The sequence below is a fragment of the Ostrea edulis genome, chromosome 4 (genome assembly GCF_947568905.1).
Source record: "Ostrea edulis chromosome 4, xbOstEdul1.1, whole genome shotgun sequence".
Classification (NCBI taxonomy): domain Eukaryota; kingdom Metazoa; phylum Mollusca; class Bivalvia; order Ostreida; family Ostreidae; genus Ostrea; species Ostrea edulis.
Genome location: NC_079167.1, coordinates 52,645,099 through 52,651,431, shown reverse-complemented (window position 1 = coordinate 52,651,431; position 6,333 = coordinate 52,645,099).

Sequence of the window (6,333 nt, the reverse complement as noted above, 5' to 3'; positions counted from 1 at the left end):
TATAATATTGAATTGTTGCTCACTTCAAAAGAATTGATGCTGTCAACAATTGAGTTGTTGAGCGCTATAATTCAATGGAAGAGAGTAATAGTTCATTCAATGTGTGCATCAGTTCGTTTTTGGATGTTGGAATGTACTTACATTGTAAGGGATGGGTAGGCTATCACAAGTGGTACGTGAAATGGACCAGTGTGGCATAAATATTTAGGCATCATTGAATGTAGATGGACAGGAGGTGGAAAACTCGTTCACAATACAGGAGCAGTGATGTGTTGGTCCGGAAGAAATGATGGATTACATCATGGAGGGGTGGCAGTTATCTTAAGCAAGACAACAAGCAAATCTCTTGTGGAAAGGGGACCATCAGCGATCAATACGATCTTGAAATCCAATCATAGCTACCTCACAGTGATGCAATGCTATTCACCTATCAACGACGACAAAGAGGAGGAAAAGGATGAGTTTTGTGAGAAATTAAATGGAATTACAGTATCTAATCCCAAGCATGATACCTTGATCGTGATGGGAGACATGAATGCAAAAGTATGTGAGGACAACATCGGCATGAAATACTTAATGGTTGTCAGGGCAAGGGTGTGAGGAATGACAACGGAGAGAGGCTGGTAGATTTCTGTATGCTCAATAGTCTAGTAATTGGAGGGACAATTTTCAAGCATAAGGAAATTCATACTTTAACATTTTTCTTTCATATATGCCTGCTACCCCTCCCGGGGCATAGGCCACCGACAAGAGATATCCAGGCATCTCGATCCTGGGCCTCCTGCTCAAGCTGTCTCCAAGTGTATCCCACTTTCTTGGTGTCGGCATCGAGGTCTCGGCGCCACGTGTTTCTCGGTCGGCCTCTGTTCCTCTTGCATTGGGGATTCCAGGTCAGTGCTTGTCTTGTGATGTTTCACGCTGGCTTACGGAATGTGTGACCAATTCATCTCCAGCATCGTCCCAGAATCTCGTCTTCTGCAGGGAGTTGGTTGGTTCGCCAAAGGTCTCTGTTGCTGATAGTTTTCGGTCAGCGGATTTGGAGCATCCTTCGCAAACAAGAATTTATAAAAGTCTGGACCTTTTTTACTGTTGTCCTCCAGGCTTCAGCCACGTAGAGAAAAACTAACTTGACGTCTGAGTTGAATAGCCTTATCTTGGTTTGCAGAGTCAGCTCTTTGGAATTACATATGTTCGTCAGGTGTAGGAATGCTGCTCTAGATTTTCCTATTCTGGCTCTAACATCAGCATCAGTTCCATCCAGTTTGTCGATGACACTTCCCACGTATGTGAAAGGCTCCACCTCTTCTAGTGCCTCGTCTTCCAGCTTGATTGGTTCGCTGCTGACGGTGTTGACCTTGGGGATCTTGGTCTTCCCTTTGTAGATGTTTAGGCCTACTTGCGCTGAGGTGGAAGCCATGTTGTTGGTCTTCTCCTATGTTTGTTGTCGGGTATGGGGCAGTAGTGCCAGGTCGTCTGCAAAGTCGAGATCGTCAAGCTGCTTAAAAGGTGTCCACTAGATTCCTGTTGTTGTGTTAACCGTCGATGTCTTCGTTATCCAGTCGATAGCAAGCAAGAAGAGAAAAGGGGAGAGCAAGCTCCTTTGACAAACTCCGGTTTTCATCTCGAAGGCCTCTGTAAACTGGCCTCCATGGACTACTCTGCAGGTCATCCTCTCATACGAGTTCTTGATTATGTTAACTATCTAACATGGCACCCCATAGTGCCGGGGTAGGTTCCAGAGGGTTTTCCTGTCCAGACTATTGAAAGCCTTACAACTCATAGTCTACAAAGTTGATGTAGAGCGGCGAATTCCATTCCAAGGACTGCTAACAATGATATGGAGGGTAGCTATCTTATATGTGCGGATCTGTCTTTACGGAAGTCTGCTTGCTGGTTCCTTGAGTGAGCATCTACTTGGTCTTAAATTCTGTTCAAGGTTATCCTTTTGAACACTTTCCCCGGTATATACAGGAGTGTAATCCCTCCGTAGTTGGTACATTTACAGAGGAACCCTTCTTAGCTATTTTAAAGGGACTGGTTCACGTTTTTCAAAAGAAATGTTTTTCATTTTTTATGTTAAAAATTAAAAATATAGCTCATTTAATGTTGACAACCAAAATTTGGACCGTCTGAATGCAAGGATACGAGCAATATTTTGCCTTTGATTCTGTTTTATATAAACAAAGACTCGAGTCTTTTTATGTAAACAAACAAACCAGTGAAACGTTAATTTTGTTATTTAAAGCATCTTCATTTTGTACAATCACAAATTTTAACTTTTAAATGACACATTTTACCTAAAGTATACTTGAGATGTGATGTATATATATAAACTTGGCCAATATCCATTTATTTTGAAAACACCGTAATCAATAACACACCTCAATCTTTGTTTTCAAAACAAATAATAAACTCTCTATAATGAGCCTCTGTCATGATGAATAACTTTAATTTTGTGTGTGAAACCTACATATATTGGACTGTAGATTTTGATCATTTAAAGTGAAAAACTAAATTTTGAGGAAAATCGTGAATCAGTCCCTTTAATAAGGTATCCCTCCTTCCAGTCTGGTGGTATCTGCTCCTCCTACTACATCTTTTCTAACAATGGAAACAACATATATACGTTGGTGTCTAGGTCCGCCTTTAATGCTTCTGTTGGAATGTTGTCAGGACCTGCTGCTTTGCCGTTCTTCGTCTGCTTTATTGCCTTTTCCTGTCTGGTGGGCGTGTTGCTGTCTATGGGGGAGATGTTCCTCTGTTGGTGGTATGTCTGGCAAATTTGGTGGTGGTGGTCTATTCAGCAGCTCTTGAAAGTGTTCTTTCCATCGGTTGCATTGTTGTTCCTCTCCTATAAATGTCTTCCCATCTTTGCTTTTCACTGGCCTTTCTGGCTTGCTAAACTTTTCGGTCAATTTCTTTGTGGTATTGTACAAGTCCTTTATGTTTCCGTTTCTCGCTGCTTCTGATGCCAGACTGTCGATGTAACTTATTTTATCATCTCTTGTGCTTTTCTTTACTGTCATATTTGCGTGAGTGCATTCCTCTTGTGCTCTTGTTGTTGTTTTTTTCAGCTCTGGTTCTACTGTTATTTACTATTGTTTTCTTCTCCCTCTATCTTGGATCTTCTTCATCGTCTCTGCTGACAGCCATTCTTTATGCTGGTACCTAATGGACCCTAGCATGTCACTACAAGTCTCTGTCGCTGTTTCATTTACTTTATTCCACTTGCTGTCGATAGTCTCTCCTTCTTCTATCAGTTCATGCAGCACCCGGAACTTGTTTTTCAGAACCACTTTGTATTCCTCTCTCTCTTCTGTACATCCCTCAAAGAACGTGTTGTACTTGTGTCTTTGTATTGCTGGTCCCATGCAATCCTTCTTTAGCTTTAGTTTGAGACGAGCTACCAGTAGGTGGTATTCTGATCCGACGTCAGCTCCTCGCTTCACTCTGACATCATGTAGAGACCTTCTGAACTTCTTAAAAATACAGACATGGTATATGTAAAACTTATGCGGTACCAATTTTGATGCACCAGATGCGCATTTCGACAAATAATGTCTCTTCAGTGATGCTCAACCAAAATGTTTGAAATCCGAAATAACAATAAACTTATAGAGCTATTTTAGGGGAAAACAGAGTGCCAAAAAAGTGGAGTCGAATTTGTCTAAGGATAAGAGCTATGCGTGAGGGAGATAATCCTTAATTTTGAAATGAATTTCTAGATTTTATCACAGCAATTAAATATACATCCGTATTTTCAAGCTAATAACGAAGTACTTAGCTACTGGGCTGTAGATACCCCCCAAGACTAATAGTCCACCAGCAGAGGCCTCGACTTAGGGGTCATAATGTAAAACGTATACGGTACCAATTTTGATGCACCAGATGCGCATTTCGACAAATAATGTCTCTTCAGTGATGCTCAACCAAAATGTTTGAAATCCGAATATATGGTTTTCAGTGCAGCCGTCTAGTGAAACCCAAGTTGCATTGTGTATCTTCCTTTGTTCTTAGATGCTGCCTCCGATCATTAGATTGATGAGAGCGCACATGTTAGCAAACCTTCCCCCATTTTCATTCATGTCGCCAAGTCTACAAACTCCCATCACCTTTTCACACCCAGTGTTATCATTTCATACTTTCGCTTTGAAGTCTCCCATCCGGATTTTGACACGTCTATCTGAGAAACTTTCAAGAATGGTCTGCAGTATAATGTAGAACCGATCTTAAACATCATCACTGCTGTCGTTTGTAGGAGCATTGCACTACCGGTACATTAATCTTTTTCTTCGTTGTCCAGAAAGATGTCGAATGATCCTTGGGCCATGAGCTTCCCTTCCGACTAATGCTCTCTGAGCTCTTTTTGACAGCATCAGGGAAACTCCTTGGGTGTGTGGTTCATCTTCTTCCTCATGTCCTGAGTACAGTAGCGTTTCACCCGCACGAGTCTTTTCTGTCAGGACTCTATCCATCGCGTTTCGCTGAGTCCTTGCAGGGTTAGCGTGTAGTTCCGCATCCCTACAGCCACTTGCGCTGTCTTGCCTCCATCATACATGGTTCTCACGTTCCATGCTCCAATGTTGGTCGCTCTGGTGGAGAGAATTATGGTCCGTCTTGTAGCTTTTAGGTTTGCACCCCACGGCATCATGCTTCTTCTTGATGAAAAACCATTTCTTCTTAGGAATAAGGTGTCTTTGTCTCTCTTAGGCGTTTCTGTTGAATTTCTTTTACAAGGTGGAGTGCCTGTCCCCATGCTCAACCCTTCTTTTTCAGCCGGGCTTGGGGCCGTCCTTGGTGGAGTTCATACTTTAACATGGACCTCACCAAATGGCAGAGTTAAAAATCAGATAGATCATATCATGATAAACATGGAGTGGAGAACAACATTACAGGGTGTTAAAGTGATACGAGGGCCAGACTTGAACAGTGACCACTATCTTGTGATTGGTAAGAACAGACTGAAGACGGGGAGGACTAGAGGGAAGTCAGCTCTGAAAATGTTCGACATCAGGAGACTCGATGATGAAGATGTGAAGAGAATTTTCTGTGTAGAGCTTCAGAATAGATTCCAGATGTTAGGAAATCTAGGAGAAGGCGTATGAACAATGGACGAACAGCAGGGATGCATACACAGACACATCCCAGACTGTGTTAGGATACCGAAACACCACAAGGAAAGAATGGGTATCTAACAGAACGTGGAAACTTGTTGAGGAAAGGATGGAGATGTGACAACAAATACACGCTTGTAGAGACGACGCAGATAGGGAATAGAGAGGAAGAATTCACACTGAAATAGACAAGAAAGTGAAGGCAAGTGCAAAAGAGGACAAAAAGGGTATACATTGAGGAACACGCAGAGAAGGCAGAAACAGCATCGTATAGCGGAGATTTAAGGACTCTGCATAACATCACCAAGAAGTTGTTTGGGAAGATGGTCACCTGTAATTCACACATTAAAGACAGGAATGATAACATCCTGTATACTGAGAAGGAACAAGCAAAAGGGTGGAAGGAGCACTTCAGTAATGTATTAAACAGAGAGACCCCGGAAGAAATAACGGAAGTAGAAGGAGGTCAACAACAGGAGCTGGATATCGACACTTTAGACATTACAAGGGATGATATCAGGCTTGCAATAAAGAAACTGAAGAACAACAAGGCAGCAGGGACTGACAACATCAGGCTGAATGATGAAGGTGTGCGAGAACACCACTGTTGACGTGCTATTCACACTGTTCAACAGGATATGGACTGAAGGAAGGGTTCTGAAACAATGGAAAGAAGAAACCATCATCAGATTACCAAAGAATTGAGACCTATGCTATGCAACAACTAGAGGGGAATTACTTTACTGCCTGTCCCAGGGAAGGTCCTATGCCGCATTATACTGTAGAGGAATTAAGAATGAAGTAGATGTCATCTTGAGGAAGGAGCAAAGTCGATTCAGAAGGAAGAGGTCATGTGTAGACAGCATCTTTTGCCTGAGGAAGATCATTGAGCAGAGTTTGGAATGGCTATCCCCATTGTGCATTAATTTTATAGACTTTGAAAAGGCGTTTGACAGCATCATCAGGTCACGCTGTGGTAAATAATGGAGGGAATGGAATACCAAAAAAAAGAGATTATAGGCATCATAAAGACCTGAATAATTGATTCCGATGCACAGTGAGAAACGAAGGATCAACATCTGACTTGTTTCTAATAACACCTGGTGTGAGACAAGGGTATATCACCCCACCATTCATGCTCCACAACGTCCCGTGTTTTATCGTAATCTGGCGTAAAACCAATAGAATTTTCAAGCACACTTGCCGTAATCTAATTTGG